The sequence below is a fragment of the Eptatretus burgeri genome, chromosome 3 (assembly GCF_056783735.1).
Source record: "Eptatretus burgeri isolate ZD-2024b chromosome 3, Ebu_testis_v1, whole genome shotgun sequence".
Classification (NCBI taxonomy): Eukaryota; Metazoa; Chordata; class Myxini; order Myxiniformes; family Myxinidae; genus Eptatretus; species Eptatretus burgeri.
The window spans coordinates 29,005,710-29,027,257 of record NC_140963.1 but is presented as its reverse complement, the minus strand read 5'-3'; the positions used below and the strand labels follow the sequence as shown (position 1 = coordinate 29,027,257).

The window sequence follows — 21,548 nt, the reverse complement described above, 5'->3', positions numbered from 1 at the left end:
GGGTGATGGAGCACGAACCACTCACTCAGTGTGACGGAGCATTAACCACTCGCTCAGGTGACGGAGCATGACTCACTCACTCAGGGTGATGAGCACGTATGACTCGCTCAGGGTGACAGCACGAACCACTCGCTCAGTGTGACGGAGCATTAACCACTCGCTCAGGGTGACAGAATATGAAACACTCGCTCAGGGTGACGGAGACAAACCACACGAACTCCAGTAAATAATTTTGGAGTAGTTTGTAAAACGTTTTTCAAGAAGGTTTTATTAAAGGAGTTACTTTATTTAGGTATTGATATAGTTACTTTTACTAGTACAGGAAATAGCACATATGTTCCATGTCAAAAGCCTTTCCAAGATATTATAGCTGAGCATCAGGAAGTTTTGGGTAATAAACTTAACATTAATTGGAAAGAGGTAAATTAATGCAATCCCTGTTTTTTTTTTTTTTTGGACCCCTTAGCTTCACAAAAACCCATATAAGTTGAGGTTTTTAAAGGGAGCTGGGCAATGTACTTTGAAACAATTGTCAGTTATGGATAATTCAGATTTACGAGTGGTTCGGGAGCAATTTCGGAAATATTGTTTAGCAGTTAGTTATAATTCTGGTATTAACACTTTCTGGCGTATTCGTTCCACTTTGGAGTTCTTACATAGGATTAGAATCCTCAATATTAAATATGTTGATGTTTTTGATGTTTCTACCTCTTATACAAATTTGGATTTAGCACTGGCTGAGGATGCACTCTTTCGTGTCAATGATTGAGTTTTAGCTCGGAAATTAAATTTTTATATATCGGATTTGATGTCATTCTTTTCGAAGAAAAAAATATGTTTTGACCAACAAAAATTGAAAGATGCTGTTAATTTCATTTTGCTTAACACTTTTTGTACACGTCTCCATCCCAATCCATCTCTAAATGATGCATGACATCATTGCCGGGTGCCAAAGGAAGGGGTACTCAGTTTTTACTCGGTTTGTTTGTTTGTTTGACCGGGCAATATCTCAGCCATCCTTTTGAGCTAGGAAACTGAAATTTGGGGACAAAAGTGAAGATTTGCTTTGGCAAAAACGTTATTTTTTATTTTTTGATTAATCAATAAATTACTCAATTACTTACTTATTATCGATTTACTAATTCCTTACTTATTTTCTTTCTCATCCTGGAAATATCTCGGGCACCTTTAGATCTAGGAAGCTGATATTTGGACACGACAGTGAACAAGTGATTTGGCTATAAAGGGTATTTTGATTTATTAATTAGTCAATTCATTTTTCGATGCATTACTTAATTTTCAAAAGGTTACAGATTCGGATGAAACACTGGTGGTTTAGGTCGGCTATTAGCCAATTGATTAAGAAATTAATTATTTTACAATTATTATTTATTTATTTTAATTTTGCAATTAATCAGCTAATCAATCAATTATTGTACACCTTGCCCTCCCAATTTCATCTCCATGTGCTGCATGGCGGCATCGCCGGGGCACCTCGGCAATATCGTGCGCTGAAAGATTTATTTATTTATTTATTTGGCACGAGTGTGGTGTACTTTGAATGTACCTCGACTTGTTTGTATCTTTTGGTGGGGAAATACTTCAACAAATAAAAGGCATTCCAGTGGGAGGGAACTATAACCCCCTATTAGTGGACATTTTCTTTGTTTATTGTGAGTTTTCTTTTGTGCAAAAGTTTATGAAGGAGAAGTTAGGCTTCTCTAAAATGTTGCCTTCTACATGTCGTTAAATTGATGATATTTGTGTGATTAATTATAAGTTTTTTGATAGGCTGATTCATAGGATTTATCCATAAGGCCTATTAGCAGATAATAGTAGTTATGATGATAGTGTAGTGGCATATCTGGATGTGTTAGTTTGAGTTGGAAATAATTGGTTTTGTACAAATGTGTATCATACAGTTGACTATTTTAGTTTTCCTGTTGTCTTGTATATTGTTAGGGAACCGGGGTGAGGGTTCACCATGAGGGTGACTTCTTGGATTCTTCCCAACCTTCAGCCTTGCAGGCCACCCTACGATGGATAAGTCCACCGCCCGTCGGGTTGTCAACCATTTACATATGCCAAATGATACCACCAAACCTGTCAGGATCCTTGCTCAAAAACACATTACATTTATGGTGATTTGGTGATGTCAATTGAGGCACGTACCTTCAGTGCACACCCGTCTATTCATTACGAATGGCCGAGTGGAACCTTGAGTACGCACTGGCTAATTGTGGAGCCAATCAGTGGGCCAGAACTTCCTGTCTATCTTACATACTAAATCGAGCTAATAGAGGAGAGGAACAAAGCAAGCAGGTTGGAAATGTTTAATAGTTTAGCAAGTACATTTATTCAATCAGCACGGTAAAGCAATAGTTATTCATTCAGTGATGGCATTTATTTACAATGGCAATCATGAGCATGACTATATTTGCAATGCATGGACTGAAATCACAATTAAAAGGCACAATTAAAAGACACATGAGAGAATTGATTTATTTTAGGGGCTCACGGAGCCCACGTGTCCAGTCTTATGGACAGTTAAACATAGAATATGGTGCCATCAATCATCCGGGAAGATAAACGAGAGTATGAGAAGATGAGAGGAAGAGCGGAGTATCGGATCGACTCCTGGCTTACTGGACATGGACAATGCATGCCTATGTTGGGTCCAAAGTGAAGGAGGGGAAAGGGTGGGGGTGAAGAGGGATGGGGGGAGTGCTGATGTGGTGTTGGAATGCTGCCGGGTTCGAGGGGGATGAGGGCAATTTGGGGAATCACAGAACAAAGGTTGAAGATGATCTCATCCACTAAGCTGCCTCCTTCCACTGCCCTCTCACCTCCATCTCTTCACTCCACCTCCTCAAATCCTCAACTGCCTTCTTCCCCCTCTCTTGTCCCCCCTCTTCCCCAGCACCACAGAGCCTTTTCTCTTCCTCATTCGGCCTCCTCCCCAAGCTATTCTGCCATCCCCCACACTCTTTCAACAACCCTCATTACCTCCCCCCCCCTCCCTTGTCCTCCCCCCCCCCCCCCTCCACCCCTGCACCCAAAGCCTCCTCCCCAACCTCTTCATTAAAAGTATGGACCTCAAATATCCGGGGCCTTCGCTCAAACCTTTCAGATCTTTCCATACAGGTTGCCACTGACAAACCAGACATAATCTGCCTAACAGAAACTTTCCTCTCCCAAGACGTGTCTGACTCCCAAGTATCTCTCCCCGGTTACTCCCTCCTCCGGTATGACAGACCTGAGCCTCGTCCTGGTGGAGGTGTTGCTCTCTTCATCAAAGACTCTATTCCTCACTCTCCATGCACTGTCCTCACTCCCCCACACCCCCAGGAATACTTCTGGCTACGGCTTCCCCTCCACTCCCACCTCATCTTTAAATGTGTACTGTACCGTCCACCTTACAGTGATGACTCCATCTACACCTCACTATCCGAAAACATGGACCATCTTCTATCTTCTCATCCAAACTCTCTCTTCCTCTTATGTGGTGACTTCAATTGTCATCACGCCAGTTGGCTAGGTGTGGGTACCTCTCTCACCTGTCAAGGCACCTCTGCAAAAGCTTTCTGCGACTCATTGGGACTGACTCAATCGGTCAACTTCCCGACCCGGATCTCAACCAATGGTACTCCATCACTTCTGGATCTAATTTTGACAAATTTCCCTGACAATATCTGCTGCTCTTCTTTTGCTCCAATCGGTTCTTCTGACCACGTCCTTGTCAAAGTGGACATCTCTCTGGCTGTTATCAGAGAACCACCTCACCGCCGTCGAGTCTGGCATTTCACTCAAGCCGACTGGCAGGGTCTCCAAGCAGCCATCAAACTTATAGACTGATCTCCGATCACTACTTTCTCCAACATCAACTCATCGTGGAAATTTTTTCAAAGAAACTTTCTCTCCCTCATGCACAGATTTATCCCCTCTCATCTTCAGTTGTCCCACCCTTCCTTCTGCCCTTGGTTCACTGAAGCTTGTGGTGAGGCAGTTGTCCTGAAACAACTTCCCTTTGCATCATGGAAAGCAAACCCAACTGAGGGTAATCTCAGTTCCTTCCATAAAGCTCGAAACAAGTGTGTATCTACCCTCAGGAGAGCCAGAAAACAACATCTTTCTCATCTCAAGTCTGAACTCTCAAACCTCTCTCCCTCCTCAAAATCCTGGTGGCGTCTAATCAAATCGGTTTCTGGTGGATGTTCCCCCTCCATCCCCTCCCTTAACTCAAATGGCTGCACTGCTGATACCGCACGTGAAAAAGCTGAATGTCTAAACTCGGTGTTTGCAGCTAAATCTTGTGTCCTAAACCCATCACTATCTCTACCCACTTTACCCAGTCGCTCCCAACTCTGTCCCTGGACTCTGTATCCTTTTCTCCTGACAAGGTGGAGAGCTTGCTTTCAAGCCTTGACTCAGATTCTGCAACCGGTCCAGACGGCATCAGCCCACGTGTCCTCAAAGCCTGTTCTTCTGCTCTTTCTCACCCTCTCTCTGTTCTATTCACCCTCTCATTTGCTCAAGGCCATCTGCTTGGAAATCTGCTAACATCACTGCCCTGCATAAAAAAGGTGCAAAAACAGATCCCTGAAACAACAGACCAATCAGCCTTCTCCCAATCATCAGCAAGGTTATGGAATCCATTATCGCTTCAGACATGAAATCATTCCTCCTCTCCAATGGCTTGATTTCTGATCATCAATTTGGTTTCAGACCAAGTCACTCTACCCTGGATATGCTGCTTCTGCTCTCCCATCAATGGATGGAGGTCCTCAATGCCAGACAGGAAATCCGAGCCGTATCCCTGGACATATCACGTGCTTTTGACACAGTCTGGCACCCTGCCCTACTCACCAAACTCTCTTCCCATGGTATCCAAGGCCATCTCCACTCATGGCTCACAGATTTCCTCTCCTGTCGCAGTCAACGTGTGGCCCTAAATGGAGTTCTTTCATCCCCTCTTCCTGTCCAGGCTGGAGTTCCTCAAGGTAGCGTTCTGGGCCCTGTTATTTTTCTGGTTTTCATCAATGATCACTCCGACTCTCTGGAAAATCCTCTTTATCTCTTTGCTGATGACTCCACCCTCAACCGTACCATCGGTCATCCCTCAGACCGGCAAGGAGCAGCTTCTTCGCTCACTGCAGATCTGGATAAAATCACAAACTGGGCCAACAAGTGGAACATGTCTTTCAATCCAGACAAATCTCACACTATCACTATGTCTCTTCGAAAGGACTGTTTAGAACCCCCCGCCCCCCGTCCACTTTCTCAACAATCCTCTGGAAGAAGTCCTTTCTTTCAAGCTTCTGGGTCTCCCTATCTGCCATGACCTTTCCTGGGAAAGTCACATTTCCAACTTCGCCTCCAAAGCCAGTTGCCGACTGGGAATCCTCCATCATGCAAAGTCCTTCCTCGGCCCTCTTGAGCTCCTGACCACTGACAAAGCTTTTGTCCATAGCCTGATGGAGTACTGCTCTCCCCTCTGGGCTGGTGCTCCTGCCTCCCGCCTTTCTCGGCTTCACGCTGTCGAAACCAGGGCATTTCGGATCATCGGCATCTCCCGCAATGAGGCCGAGTCTTTGGGCCTCTCACTCAATCAACGCAGGTTGGTCGGTGGTCTTTCTGTCTTCTACAGTCTCCTCTCCAGCCTTGCCCCCCCTGCTCTCTCTCTGCGATTTGTCCCCCCCCCCACTCCCATATTTCCACAGGGCGCTCAAGGTCTGCCAACAACCCCCTTCTGGTAAAACTATCAAAATCACGAATCACTGCTCATCTTCACTCTTTCATTCCTCTTTTTTCGCACCTTTGGAATATACTCCCTCACTCTATTCTTTCCCATTCTTCCCTCCAAGCTTTCAAAACAGCTTTTCACCACCACCTCTTGTCATCCCCCATCCAAATCCTCAATCTTTTCTACCCCCGATAATCCACCCAAGCCCACTTCCTTCAATTCCCCTGCTTTCCTTTCTGAAAGTCCCTGTAATGTCCATCTTTTCTTCCCCATGTTCCCTATCCCATCCCTCTCCCTTCCACAGATCTAATGTGTCTGTTCCCCATTGTTTTGTCCCTCCCACTCCCGCCCCTATTGTCTCATGCCCCCCCCTCTTGCTGTGCGTTGTGTGTTCGCTCTCACACGAGCCTCGACAAGGTATACAAAAAAAAAAGAAAAGAAGACGTTATGGAGAATTCGAGGTTCGGGGCAAGGAGCGCAGTGCAACGCGGTTGTGGAATACTGGATACAATACAAGATGCGAAGGTGGATGGAGCATGGTCGTAAGTTAGATGAAGGGGAAAGACTTAGCTAATGCCGCACAATACATTTTTCTCCCATCTCTCTAGACAACAGACAGAAATCCATTCTACACACAGATTAAAGAAATAACATTCTCGGAACTACTACATGTCTCTGAATGCTTGTGGGTCCATTCACACGACTGCAACAACATTTTACCATCTCGTAATGTCCCAGTTAAGATAGGCTGCAATGTGTTTTCATCTCAGCTCATTAGATTTGAGAGAATTTGTTCTGTTCAGGATGATTTTGTGGTTCGTGCTTCGAAGATATATTCCATTTTGTTAGAGAGGGGTTATTGTGCTAATAGTTTGAATCGGTAATGTGAAAATGTGTTTAGACATCACTGTGATCTCTTGTTTGAGTTTGGTTAGTTTTCGTGGAAACAGCTTCCCATAACATTGGAAGTTGTATGAAGGAAGTTGTGTGAAAGAATAATAATAAAAATAAATGGGGATTTGATTAAAAAAATTTTTTTTTAACTAGAACGGGCACTCGTAGAGCGCATACCTTCGCCGCCACTACTTTTTTTGTCCTTGGTATGAGTGTGGGGAACTGGTTTCATATGAATGGTCTTATGACACAAACCACATATCTATAATGTCATGACCCCCCCCGACTTTCGGGGGCTACGGACTAAACAACAATCAACTCACGTCGTTTTGGCGAGTCTTCACTCGCAAGTTCTGTGAATACAACGTTTAAACAAGAGAAGGTAATCTCGTTTGATGCTGGTTTCATGCAAATCAAATAAGAATTGACTGAGTTATGCCGAAAACCGCATATTTTTCAAGGGCGTGACCCCCCCCCCCCCGACATTTTACCCCAACCGGTGACATGTGTAATGACGTCATTGTGTCACAAGATTGGGCATTAAATTCTGAACATTTTGGTGCTGGGTTCATGTAAAGCGGACAAGAATTGACCGCGTTATGACAAAAACCGCATATTTTTCAAGGTCGTGACCCCTCTGACCTTTGACCCCGAACCCGAAACAAGAGTATGGGCGTCATTGTCATATTGCATATCACAAGATGAGGCGTTGAATTCTGAACATTTTGGCGTGAGTTGCATGCAAATTGAATAAAAATTGACCGTGTTATCGTAAAAAGACGATTTTGACCTTTTCATGACCTTGACCTTGACCTTTGACCCGAACGATCCCAAAATCTAATCGAATGCTTCCTGGCTAATAACCAATCATCCCACCAAATTTCATTCAATTAGGTTTAATACTTTTTGAGTTATTCGAATCACAAGATTTCAAATAAATAAATAAATAAATAAACTAGAACGGGCACTCATAGAGCGCATACCTTCGCCGCCACTACTTTTTTTGTTCTGGGTATGAGTGTGGGGAACTGGTTTCATATGAATGGTCTTATGACACAAACCACATACTGTATCTATAATGTCATGACCCCCCCCCAACTTCCAGGGGCTACGGACTAAACAACAATCAACTCACGTCATTTTGGCGAGTCTTCACTCGCAAGCTCGGTGAATACAACGTTTCAACAAGAGAAGGTAATCTCGTTTGGTGCTGGTTTCATGCAAATCGAATAAGAATTGACTGAGTTATGCCGAAAACCGCATATTTTTCAAGGGTGTGACCCCCCCTGACATTTTACCCCAACCGGTGACATGTGTTATGACGTCATTGTGTCACAAGATTGGGCATTAAATTCTGAACATTTTGGTGCTGGGTTCATGTAAAGCGGACAATAATTGACCGCGTTATGACAAAAACCGCATATTTTTCAAGGTCGTGACCCCCTGACCTTTGACCCCTAACCGGTGACAAGAGTATGGGCGTCATTGTGTCATATTGCATATCACAAGATGAGGCGTTTAATTCTGAACATTTTGGCGTTAGTTGCATGCAAATTGAATAAAAATTGACCGTGTTATCGTAAAAAGACGATTTTGACCTTTTTGTGACCTTGACCTTGACCTTTGACCCGAACGATCCCAAAATCTAATCGAATGCTTCCTGGCTAATATAACCAATCATCCCACCAAATTTCATGCAATTCGGTTTAATACTTTTTGAGTTATACGAATCACAAGATTACAAATAAATAAATAAATAAATAAATACACGCCGACCAAAACATAACCTTTCGCAGAATGCGAAGGTAATTAATTAATCAAACCGGAAGTGTGTGATTAGTGTTTAACAGAAAGGGAACTCCATTATATACGAGCTGAAGTACAAACAAACAAACTTTCTTCTTTGTATCTCAGATAACAGAGTACCCACCCTCTGGGTGGGTTGAGTTTTCGCATTACTTGCTGAAAAAAAGTACAGTCTGTGTTTTGCAGGAAGACTATAGATGCTTGAGTGGTTTGCGCTGAAAAGGTTCAAGATGGTTTAAAGGGTTCATTCCATTCGTAGTTTGTGTCGACGGGGTTGAAAGGGTCTAATCTCGCAAGCATGTAAAAATGGTCTATAAAGGTCCAAGTGCTATAAAACCCAAAATGGTTAAGGGTCCAAGCTGTCTGTGTAAGGGATCAAAATGGTATTAAGGTCCAAGGGGTCTCGAGGGGCTTAAGGGGTGTAAATGTCTGAAGGTTCAAAGCCCCTGGCTTAGGATGTGGCCGCCTTGAGCTATCTAGCGATGGGCGTACAACCAGTGAGAATTCCGGTGCAGATGAGCCACCAAACACGTTGTTCGATAGTGAAACGGACCATGCGGTCCCCGCAGCAGTGCATGTCAGAGGTAACCTGCCAGCCATGCACTGGCATGAGGGCTGCGAGTATCGATGACCAACACTCATTGATGAAATTGATGCATTGTAGGTGTGGCGCTGATCTTGGTCCATGTTGTCAATTCGCTTTCAGACCTGGTGTAGGGAGGGGAGAGTACCAGAGGGATTTTTGGGAGCCCACCTCCCCCCCACCCCCCCAGAGTGGCAGAGGTAGTACCTCACCACTTTTCAGGGGGATCTGTTCCCATGGTCCCAAACTGCTATGGACATCCACTCCGGTGGTCTGAAGCGCCAGTTGATTTCCTCTACGCCGTGGTGGTCAACACCTGAAATGTGTTGGAGTGCAATGGTGGGGGGTGGGAGGGGAGGACAATGGGCCAGGGAGGTTAAACCCTGGTAGGGGAAACATCGAGCCGGCGCCGACCCAGGAACCATTGCTCCACCTTGTGGTAGACATCCATGCGCCAGTGTCGGTGCTGAGAAATGCCCACAGCCTGCATGTTCCACCTTCCAGACTCCACCCTCACTGGAGGATTATAAATATACCATGTTCTGCAAGATGACTCGCTCTCATCTGGCCCACCCTCTCTCTCGTCTCAGTCGGCTGGCCCACCTTCTTCTTCGTCTGGTCATTCACGGCTCATTTGGTTCTTTGTCCGGCTCATTGGGAGATGAATGCACTTTCAAGCAGAGCTGAGTCCACTGAGAGCCAGGTGCCAGGCCGAGTGCAGTTTCCCTAGTTACCAATTATACATGCAGACTTCTCACACTCATGTTAAGTCTATCCTCTTGCACATTCTTTCTTCATTTTCAAAACCCGCTTAACCCACATATTTATTCCAAAACCCAGCTGACCCACACCTTTACATTTTCCTCTTCACACGTCACTGCACCTCACTGCATGGAACCGCACCTCATCACACTTCCTTCAATCATGCACCGTAGATACCCTTAGTTTTTCTCCCTCTTCCCCCACCTAAGCGACTGAAACATTGGCCCGTCAGCCGTGCCAGGTATTGCAGTGTTTGCACACCTCATATTGCCCCCATCTTTCTTGCTATTTCAACTTTCTTCGGGTATGATTCTGATGGCGCCTGTCTTAGAGTAAATTAAGATTGTCTAAGCATAATATTGGGATAGTTTGCCCTATATCTCTTGTTCTTTGGAAATACTTGCATTTCTCTTGCTTACCTGCTGTAATAAACTTGCTTGTAAAGATGTACCCATTTCGTCTTTTCCCCATTGGTCGAGCATAGTCCACACGTAGTGCTCACAAGGGAATTTTACCCCACTGATTGGCTCTTGTTAGCTGGTGCATACTTGGCAGCTCCACTCGGCTGCACCTGATATGATAAGTTCCACGCAAGTTAGCATCGAGAGCACGAGACCTCCCCCTCCCACCCACTCTTGGTGCGGTGTGGCCATCCATAGGTGAGGTACCACGTGAAGTAGTGAAACCCTGCCAAGATTGGTAGTACCAATCGGCATTCGTGATTGCTTAACAACCCAGCCGGAGCATGGAGTTATCTGTACTCGGTGGCCTTAGGACTGGGCGTTCGGGAGGAACTCGAGTGCTTCCCCTCTCGGCGAACCTCGAACCCCGGATCCTGAACAATATATTAGATAGCAGTGTACTCACCCTCCGAGTGGGTCGAGTTTTCACATTACTTGCTGAAAAAAGTACACTGTCTTTTGCAAGAAAACCATAGATCATGTGTGGGCAACCCATTGGCCAAAATGACCATATGTGGCCATTCCGAAAAAATTGTGTGGCCAATTCGTATAATCATCAAAAGTGTTTTATTTTTTTAGCTGGATGTTCGATGGCTGAGTCGTGGAAAGGTTCTGGAGCGGTTCACTGTATTGTATCTGCAAATTAATGAGTTTCTGGTGGAAAAAGGGCAGGCTGAAAAGTTTTCAGGTATTGAGAGCGAAGGATAGCAATGTGATTTGCGGTTTTTGGCTGAAGTAATGGATCACTTGAATGAGCTGAACAAGAAACTGCAGGGAAAAGGAAAGCTCATTTGCTATCAAGCTCATATCATTCGAGAATTCAAATAAAAACTCGATCTGCTGCTGGAACAAGTCCAGAAACAGGTTTTTACCCACTTTTCATACCTAGAAAGCTGTCTGGAAAAGACGGAAGAGATCAATTTTGAACTGGAAAAGCTGCAACAATATGTAGATTGGCTCAGGAATTTGATGCAAAAATTTGAACAGAGCTTCACTGACTTTGACAGCTTCAACTTGACATTTCAGTCCTTGAAAGATCCGTTTAGTTTCAGTTTTGAAAACTCATCCGAAGAAGTTGTAAATTTAATTAGTGTGAGCAAACGAGATTTCGAGACTGACATGCTGTTTCTACAGGGCCAGCAGTTACATCTGCAAATTCACAATGAATCTCTGGTTGAAATGTGGCAAACCCCCTTGGAAGATGAACAGTATCCTTCCCTGAAAGGCGTCGTTGCCAAATTGTTCCCAATGGGTCTACGTGGCCGTGCGAGTCAATGTTTTCTTCTGTGACACAGATAAAGTAGAGGAAACGATTTTTCCTTGTTGATATGAATCTGGAAGCAGAACTTAGATGTGCGTTGTGTTCAAATTTTGAGCCGCAGTTTCTTGAATTGGTGAAAGAAAAAGAATGCCAAATCTCTCATTGAAATTTCATGCTTTGTAATTTTGAAAAAGTATTTCTTTGTACTTTTATGTCGTTAGTGTCTAATTGTACATTCTAATAGGACATTAGTACATTCCAATAGTCGTTAGTGTCTAAAGTGTCGAAAGGGTCTAATCTCTCAAACATGCAAAACAGGTCCAAAAAGGTCTAAGTGGTCTAAAGCACTAAAAGGTCAAGGGTCCAAGCTGTATAATTTGTCTGAAGGGTTTAAGCAGTCTAAATGGTGTTAAGGTCGACGGGATCCAAAGAGACTTAAGGGGTGTAAAGATCTGAAAGTTCGAGCCGTCTAAAGGGTATAAAAGGTCGAAAGAGTGAAGGGATCTAAAGTGTTGAAAGGGTCTTAAGGGGTCTTCAAGGTTCTTAAGGGTCTTCGAGGTCTTCAAGGTCTTCGGGGTCTTAAGGGTCTTCAAGGTCTAATGGTCTTGCTGGTCTTTGGGTTCTTAAGGGTCTTTTGGATCTTCATGGGCTTCAAGGTCTTCAGGGTTTAAAGGGTGTTACTTGTCTTTGAGGTCAAAAGGGTCTTAAAAATCTGAGTGGTCTTAATGGTCTTTGAAGTCTTTGAGGTCTTAAATGGTCTTTGGAGTCTTATGGGTCTGAAAGGGTCTTGGGTGTCTTAAGTGCATTGGGAGTCTTCTGGGTTTTAAAAGTCTTAAGCATCTTAAAGGGTCTTTGGGAGTTTTAAGGGTCTCTGGGGTCTTAAAATGTATTGGGGAACTTAAGTTTTTGGGATCTTATGGGTCTTAGAGGTCTTCAGGGTCTTGGGGTCTTAAACGTCTTGGGGGTCTTCAAAGGTCGAAGGGGTCTCAACAGTCTAAATTGTCGAAAAGTTTAAAAGGTACATTCCAATAGAATGTAATTAATAGACTATGTGAAGTCAGGGTGAAAATGACATTCAAATAGTACGTAATTAATTGACATATAGTCACACGGCTTTACGGCCTGATGGAGTCTTAAGGGTCTCAATGGCCTTAGGAATCTTAAGGGTCTTGTGGGTCTTCAGGGTCTTCGAAGTCGTAAAGGTCCGTCAAGCTCTTACAAGTCTTAAAGGGTCTATGGGGTCTTTGGGGTCTTAAAAAGTCTGAGGAATCTCAAGGGTCTTTGGGGTCTTCATGGTCTTAAGAGTTTTTGGGGTCATACAGGTCTTTGGGTTCTTCGGGGACATTGTGGTCTGAACCCCAGGGTGCATAAGATGGGTCCAGGATAACTTTTTGAGATATTGTGCTATATATAATTTTTGGCCCAATTTCTCATTGGTGAAGAATCATTAAAAAAAATTGTCATAGTTGGATCCGGATCTTCACCAACATCTAATCAGTTCGTCCTTGTCACGCACCCAACCTGCGCACCAAATTTCATCTGGATCTGACTACGACTTTTTGAGATATCCTGCACACAGATAGACAGATAGACAAACAAACAAGCAGAAGACGTCATGCAAAGCATGATACTTGCAAAATCCATAAAGCAAATTTGACCTCAAAAATGATTGGTGATTGAATTCAATGACACGACATGAAAATCCTCTTCAAATTTTAAGTCAATGGCATGAAAATTGAGGATTTTAGAAATACCACTTTAGTTGTTGACCTTGGGCCGATGTTGACCTCAAAAAATAATTATCTCGTTGAATTCAGTGAACGTTAATATAAATCCTTTTCAAATTTCAAGTCAATTGGATGAAAATTGAGGATTTTAGTAATCTCACTTTAGTTGTTGACCTTGGCCCTCTGTTGACCTTTTGGTTGATGTTGACCTCAAATAATTGGTGGTTGCATTCAGTGACCTGAAATATAAATCCTCTTCAAATTTCAAATCAATCAGATGAAAATTGAGGATTTTAGAAATCTCACTGAAGTTGTTGACCTTTTGCCTATGTTGACCTTTTGACTTCAAAAACAAAATCCTTCTTCCTTATGACAAACTCTACAATGTGGTGAAGTTTCATGAAGATCAGTTTAAAATTGTGACCTGTAAGTGATAAACAAACAAACAGACAAACAAGAAGACGGCATCATGCAGAGCACGATACTTGCAAAACCCATAAAACAAATTGGACCTCAAAAATAATTGGTGGTTGAATTCAATGACCAAATATGCAAGTCCTCTTCAAATTTCAAGTCAATCGGATGAAAATTGACAATTTTAGAAATGTAGCCTATGTTGACCTTTTGGCTGATGTGAGCCTCCAAAATAATGGGTGGTTGAATTCATTGACGTGAAATATAAATCCTCTTCAAATTTCAAGTCAATCGGATGAAAATTGAGGATTTTAGAAATTATACCTCAGTTGTTGACCTTGAGACTATGTTGCTTTTGGTTTATATTGACCTCAAAAATTGTTGGCTAGTTTTATTCCGTGACCTGAAATATAAATCCTCTTCAAATTTCAAGTCAATCGGATGAAAATTTATGATTTTAGAAAATTGGCCTATGTTGACCTTTTGGCCTGTGTAGACCTCAAAATAATTGGTGGGTGAATTCAGTGACCTGATATGAAAGTCCGTCTTCAAATTTCAAGTCAATCAGATGAAAATTGAGGATTTTAGAAATCTCACCTAAGTTGTTGACCTTTGGCCAATGTTGACCTTTTGGTCCATCTTGACCTCAAAAATAATTGGTGATTGAATTCAGTGACCTAAAATATAAATCCTCTTCCAATTTCAAGTCAATCGGATGAAAATTTAGAATTTTGGAAATACCACCTAGGTTGTTGACCTTGGCACTGTGTTGACCTTTTTGTTCCATGTTGACCTCAAAAATAATTGGCTGGTTTAAATCAGTGACCGGAAATATAAATCCTCTTCAAACTTCATGTCAATCGGATGAAAATTGACTATTTTAGAAATTCGGCCTATGTTGACCTTTTGGTCTGTGCTGACCTCAAAAATAATTGGCTCGTTGAATTCAGTGACCTGAACTATAAATTATCTTCAAATTTCAAGTCAATCAGATGAAAATTGAGGATTTTAGAAATCTCACCTAAGTTGTTGACCTTTGGCCAATGTTGACCTTTTGGTCCATCTTGACCTCAAAAATAATTGGTGATTGAATTCAGTGACCTAAAATATAAATCCTCTTCCAATTTCAAGTCAATCGGATGAAAATTTAGAATTTTAGAAATACCACCTAGGTTGTTGACCTTGGCACTGTGTTGACCTTTTTGTTCCATGTTGACCTCAAAAATAATTGGCTGGTTTAAATCAGTGACCGGAAATATAAATCCTCTTCAAACTTCATGTCAATCGGATGAAAATTGACTATTTTAGAAATTCGGCCTATGTTGACCTTTTGGTCTGTGCTGACCTCAAAAATAATTGGCTCGTTGAATTCAGTGACCTGAACTATAAATTATCTTCAAATTTCAAGTCAATCAGATGAAAATTGAGGATTTTAGAAATCTCACCTAAGTTGTTGACCTTTGGCCGATGTTGACCTTTTGACCTCAAAAACAATAGGCTTCTTCCTTATGACAAACTCTACAATGTGGTGAAGTTTGGTGAAGATCAGTTTAAAATTTTGACCTGTATGCGACAAACAGATAGACAGACACTAAGTCAGACAGACAGACTAAATAACAAAGTAACAAAATCGACTAAACAATATAATTGAAAAATCTTCGATTTTGCAAGTCACAAAGAAATTGACAGAGAGGGGTGAAAACATAACTTCCTTCACCTTCGGTGGCGGAGGGAACACGGCGCATCCCCATCAGTTGCATCACCTTCCTTGTGACCCTTTCTGTAAAATATCTTGCCAATTGAAAAGTTACCTGCACACCATACCATTATTTTTGATATGTCTGCTAAATATCAAGTTTCTTTCCTTCTGTTTTTCTTTATTATATTCATCTAATGTCATCCAGTTTGAAGGATATGCCTGTGGCAGTAAGCTTCAGGGAAGACGACATCCAAAGTCTTCTGAAATTAATGGCGATGGAGAATAAAAATGCACATGGAATCCATCAAAACATTTTCAAAGGAAAAATAAAGATCCACCAAGCTTTGGGGGAAATGTTTTGCATTCCCCGAGTCGGTGAACTCAGGTATGTCCGCTGGGCTAAGAACACTTCAGAAGGAAGGCCTCTGTGCTGGGATCATAAGGATGGTTTACCCGAGGATAAAATGTATTGAGGAGGATGGAGATTATATCGAATAATGTGATGTGAATATAGTTTGTCATATAAGCTTATATACTATGTTAATTATGTAATTGGGGTGAATTAACTTTTCGATTGACCCATGTAGTCTAGAATGGTGTTAATGCTCTGATTTGTCTTCGCTCAATTGATGAGTGACTGAAATAGTATAAGGAGGTTATTTTGTGCATTCCCAATTTGAAAAGCTTTAAATAGGTTTTGGAAAATTAGAAAATTGTGTTTGAGTATTTTTTTTTTTCATTATCAGATCCACCACATTGCATAGTTTACATTTCGAGAGCACTTTCAGTGCTCCTGAAAGCCCATAATTGTGATGTTAACCGGTTTTAAGATTCAAATGCTATTCTGGAAATCCCTCTAATACATAATTTTACAGGAGGTACATGTGTTGTACAAAGAACAAATCCACATATATTATGCCTCAAGGTGAAGTTCTTTAAAGCCAAATAAAATTCTGTCCCATATGGTAGAACAAGGTTCCTCCGCCTTCAAAATCAAACACACTATTATTATGTCATACATGTGTTATATAAATGTTCTTAATGCCCTCACCTTGAATTTCCGATTCTGCAATAGATCATGTGGCGGAAGCATTTTTATAAGGTAGATTTTGATTGCAACAAATTGCTCAGTTGGTCGAGCCAATTCTTTCCTTGCTCGATGCAAGTTATTTCATTATCTGTGAGTAGCTTGTCTTGCAGCACGAGTTGGCAGTGCCACTGGTTCGCTTTTGGAGAGAAGCCATGTCGCGATTGCTGTATACGTGAAAGCCTTTCATGTACGAAGCAGGCTTCACAAAGCAGCACCAGGACCCTTCAAGCCCATTTCCCAAGCAGCTGACTTGTCCCATACAGACATGGCCCAGGCTCTGCCCTTAGCCCCAGCCGCAGCAGCGCGCTGCCAAAAGCTGACTTGCCCTCCACTTACTCCCATCGGCGACGAGGCGCAACAGGCCTGATTGAAGCCAGTCGACGCACCCACTAGGTTGAAAAAAAAATCGGACCGAGGGGCCACGGGGGTGGCATGAAAAATGCAAAAGAGAAGGCTTTTCCTTTCATGCCGTGCATTCATGGTCAACGGTGCTTGTCAAATCAACGTTTGTTCCAGCAGGTGCGAAGACAAGCTTTGACCTCTGCTTATAGTGTGCGGCTGAGGGCCTGTTGTAAAGAAAGCCCCCTTTTTGTGGTGATCGTGGTCATTTACAAGACTGATCAAAGCAATCTTTGAAATTTCTCATTTATATGCAGACGAACTGGGTAGGACAAAGCTTTGCAATCTTTCCTGGACACCCGAGCAAAAGATTACCTGTATGTCCAAACATACTGCTTCGAGCAGAAGGGAAGCCCATCCTGCAGCTGGTGGTCTGATGATGGCAACAGTTTTCTTGCTTGAAGCCACTAAGCAGAGAGTGCAGCTGGTTCAGCTGGAAGGCCACAGAGCAGCGACGTGACTCGCGTGCATATCGTGTGTGCAGAAATCCTCTGATCCAGTCTCGCACTCACCGCTCGTTGGCTGGAAGATGCTGCGACGGGATATCAAAGGCGCAGACGGGACCTGCACATGATTAAACTGCCTTCTAGCAGCCAGGCCGGCCTCTATTTGCTCCATTTTCTGGAAGGGAAGTATTTGTTTTCTGAAAGGAAAGCATAAGGACTTCAACCTACCTTTTGATGGCTTTCTCCGTGTGAGGAAGCTGTCATCCTTACGACATTGCCATTTGCCGGCGCTGAGACAATATAGCCTCCCTTTAAAAGTTACAAAAAATATTGTGAACATATGAAGTTTATATATCCATATATATATATATATATATGTATATATATATATATATATATATATATATATATATATATATATATATATATATTTATATACATACATATGTACATACATATATAGTTGTATTCATTTTGGTGAGCTGAAAAAAATTGGCCATTCTGCAACCAATATAATTACATGCACCATCAAATTGTTGAAGACCTTCTCCATTTGAAATGTAGCTGCCGAACTGAGAGATGACTATATGGTTCTATTTGATAAATTTATCGAAATCACATTACTGTACTATCCATGAACAAAATAAGTCACAGCTGCTTGTTCTCTGCTTCCAATTGTAGCCGTGTCATTCAACTTGCTATCCTTGGTGGAGGAGTACGACACCAATGCTCCAGGATGCACATTGCCGGTTAACCCATACATGGAAGCTATTAGTTACTCTTCATGAAGGCATCGAAGTTTCAGTTGAGGCATGCTTTAAGATAGATAAAACACAATATCCGTGTGAATCATTCCAGTAATTCGGTGTGATCTCTGGGGAAGGCATAAGTATGGGGAATAGATCACGTGCATGCTGGGCAATCAGACTTTTCTTGAGTCCTCAGTACGTTGCATCAAAAGTTCATGGTTGTTGAGTGTGTTCACGTCGTACCCCCAAGACATATATGTCATCACACCTGGATGTGTCTTTGCCTTGTAAGTCAAACTTGTACTGCACTATCTCGTGCAGATCGAAACTGATGCTTAACAATCTTTTGCCAAAATATTCTCGGGTTGCACTGAATTATAGTTGTTATATTGTTGTGGTTACTCATTCATTATAAGCTCACAACGTCAATAATACCGGGTTTCATTCAACATATAAAATTGGATAACAAAGCAAAATACACTTTCGGTTGTGCTTTTACAGCTTGGGACTATCCCATTGGGCTGATGTTATGTGTTGCTCAATGTGAGCGTACTTATCTCTGTTATCAAAGGTTTGATTTTTTTTGGGGTGGAATCGGATAAGACTAAAAGTGCCTTTGAGCACAGCGCAATCATGCGGTGTCACACGGTAAAGCACATCATCATTCAGAAAGCACATGAAGCCTGTTTTGTCACTGTAATAGACACACTGCTATGGAAAAGTCTTAGACACATTGAGGAATTGCAATACATATGGATGTAATATGAGCATAAACAATTTAATCAAACCCGACACCTGTGTTTTCTACTATTATAACAACTTTGACTTTTATTAATACAGCTTAGTTTGGGTGAGAATACACGAAGCTTGTTATTTAGCAATCATTAATTCACATGGGTCATAATCTTCTAAAACTTGTGATCACAACGCGAAGTAAACTATACACGGACAGCAAAGAGGAGGTGTTTTCGTAGCTAATCCATTACATTTACCAATCAACTATGTGATGACTCATGATCAGATGTTCCTCATTATTCAGTCTCACCTCAAAGGGGATGCAAGGCTAGAGAAATCTGTGTGTGTGTGTGTGTGTGTGTGTGTGTGTGTGTGTGTGTGTGTGTGTGTGTGTGTGTGTGTGTGTGTGTGTGTGTGTGTGTGTGTGTGTGTGTGTGTGTGTGTGTCTGCATCTTTATATTTTTGCTTTTGAAATTCTTTTCTCTGCAACCGCTTGTTCGATCGATGCGAAACTTTAAACATAGGAGGGACTCCCCATGGAGAATATTTTATTGATATCGCTCCTGTCATTAGTCACATGTCAGCCATTTTGGGTTTAAGAAAAAAAATTGGACATCTTTTTCTCCGAAACCGTTAAATGAAAAAAAATTTAAACTTGGCACGTGTCATCAACTCCCCATGAGGTATATCGGGTGATAACGATGACATCATTGGTGAAGTGGTATTCCAGCCATAATTAGTTGAATTGAAATCCTTATCCCTGAAAAATCTGAAACTTCATATATCTGATCTTTGACCTGATGCGAGTGAATAATTAAATTGATGACATAATCGGTCACGTAGTCTGGTGGCCATATTGGATTGAAAATAGAAATGTAAAAAAAAAGCCTTCTCCAGAACCACTTAACAGATCGATGCAAAACTTCATCAACATGATCGACTAGCCATTGGGAGTATAGTTTGAATTTTCTTTTCATATTCACCTTCATTGTGCACAAAATTACATTAACTTTTTTTGAGCCTAATGTACACAAAAGTGTTCCTTCAATATCATAATTAATCAGTCGATCAATAAAGCTATGGGTAATGGCAATGCATATGACATAATCGCGAGCATGGATGAAACAGGTATATGGGCCATAATAGCAGTGGGCCATAATAGCAGTGGGCCATAATAGTAGCGTGTTCAGTTAACGATGGTATTTTTGTTCAGAATGAGTACACGAGGTGAGATTATGCATTCTACCGAGTGCCGTTCTCGTCAACATCAGGTGTTCATCTCTGTATATCCATAAAGCTCAATTCCTACTTTTTTTACTGCTGAATACATAACTATCAAGAGTAACTGTAAGCATGCATCAAAAATTGCTAAAATATCAATAGATCGTCATAAATTGCATTTCTGCATAAAGCAGGAAAAACATTGAGTGAAATTATTTGCATCCTAAGGGAGATAGAAGCCACGTTCACACATGCGCGCATGATTTGCAGATGATATTTTGTGCAGAAAACATCTTCGCTCCCTCTTCTTCATCACTCTTGAGGGAAGAATCACCATGAGATACAGATGCCATCTCCCTAACATCGTGCCATCCTTTCCTCTCCCGCCCCGTGATACACCTCCAGCCCTGTGCCACACCAACCTGCATGACCGCGGTCATCCTGACCCACGACCAGCTCATACCTGCACAAGTCCTCATCTGCAACCTTCGTATCTGGTTTGACTCCGGTAGTTTGGCGCTTTAGTTGGGATATAGTTTTGCTTGTACATAAGTGAGTGTGCATCTCCTTTCATTCCTATCTGTGTCTGTCAATCACCAGATCTGTTCCATTTATTTATTTATCATCCTGTCCATCTTTATCCCCACATACATATTAATAAACCCTTTATTGTAAAGAAACGTTTTCCTGTCTTCCCGCATTTCACGTGTAAGCAACCACCAAATTTAGTTTATATTGAGCGATCCTTGGGGGATTGTAACTCGCACTAAACACAGGATAGTGTCAATTCAAACATCATTTCGGTCATTCACAGAGGTCTTTAGACCTCTGGTGCAGAGTGTCTATTTTAGCTGAGCCTCTTATATTACGATATTCTCAAGTGGTGTTGGAAAATTAATTGTATATTGACTGCAGCAAGGTACAAACAAATTTAAATCCACCATGCTATCCCCAGTGGTGGAAGACTTATTGGTTCAAACTTCATCTTATAACAGCATTATTATCCAAAACACTCAGCAAAAAAAATTAAAACTTATTTGCAAAATAGAGGAATCTGGAGTCCTTCAACATATGGAATGGGCCCCTCAAAGCCCAGATATCAATATAATTGAAGCTGTATTAGACTATTTGGACAAACAAAAATTCAAAAAGAATCCCAACAATTTTGATGAACTTTGGATGGTTTTGGAAGAAGTGGGGAGCACCATTCCATAAAAGTTTACAACAAAATTATTTGAAAGTGTCTCTCGAAGAATTTCAATGGTTTTGAAGGAAAAGGGTGGATACACTCGTATTAGTTCATATCAAGTAATATTGTGTATAAATTTGGTTATGTGAATACATTTTCATTTTCGGAAAGGTGTCTTTGCATTGAACACAGAGTTTTAGTTTCCTCATGCATCAAAGGAGAAAAATGCAAAATGTCTAAGACTTTTGCACAGCAGCATACATAAAATAATCCGTTGTCTCTTTTACAGACTTCTAATTGAGCCAGTCTTACACTCTTAAAACACTATCCCTGAAAAGATAAGTCTTCTGAGCACCTGAAACCAATCAT

General features: G+C 41.8%; 2 long non-coding RNA genes across 2 annotated transcripts; both read left to right on the top strand.

Annotated features, from left to right (window-relative positions):
* The first annotated feature begins 4,279 nt into the window (after window positions 1–4,279).
* Window positions 4,280–21,328, top strand: LOC147029606 (uncharacterized). Its single transcript, XR_015055958.1, has 3 exons — window positions 4,280–6,268; window positions 7,743–7,831; window positions 20,261–21,328. It is a non-coding gene; the product is annotated as an uncharacterized LOC147029606 (long non-coding RNA).
* Window positions 11,099–17,697, top strand: LOC147029607 (uncharacterized). Its single transcript, XR_015055959.1, has 2 exons — window positions 11,099–11,457; window positions 15,556–17,697. It is a non-coding gene; the product is annotated as an uncharacterized LOC147029607 (long non-coding RNA).
* Window positions 21,329–21,548: the final 220 nt, after the last annotated feature.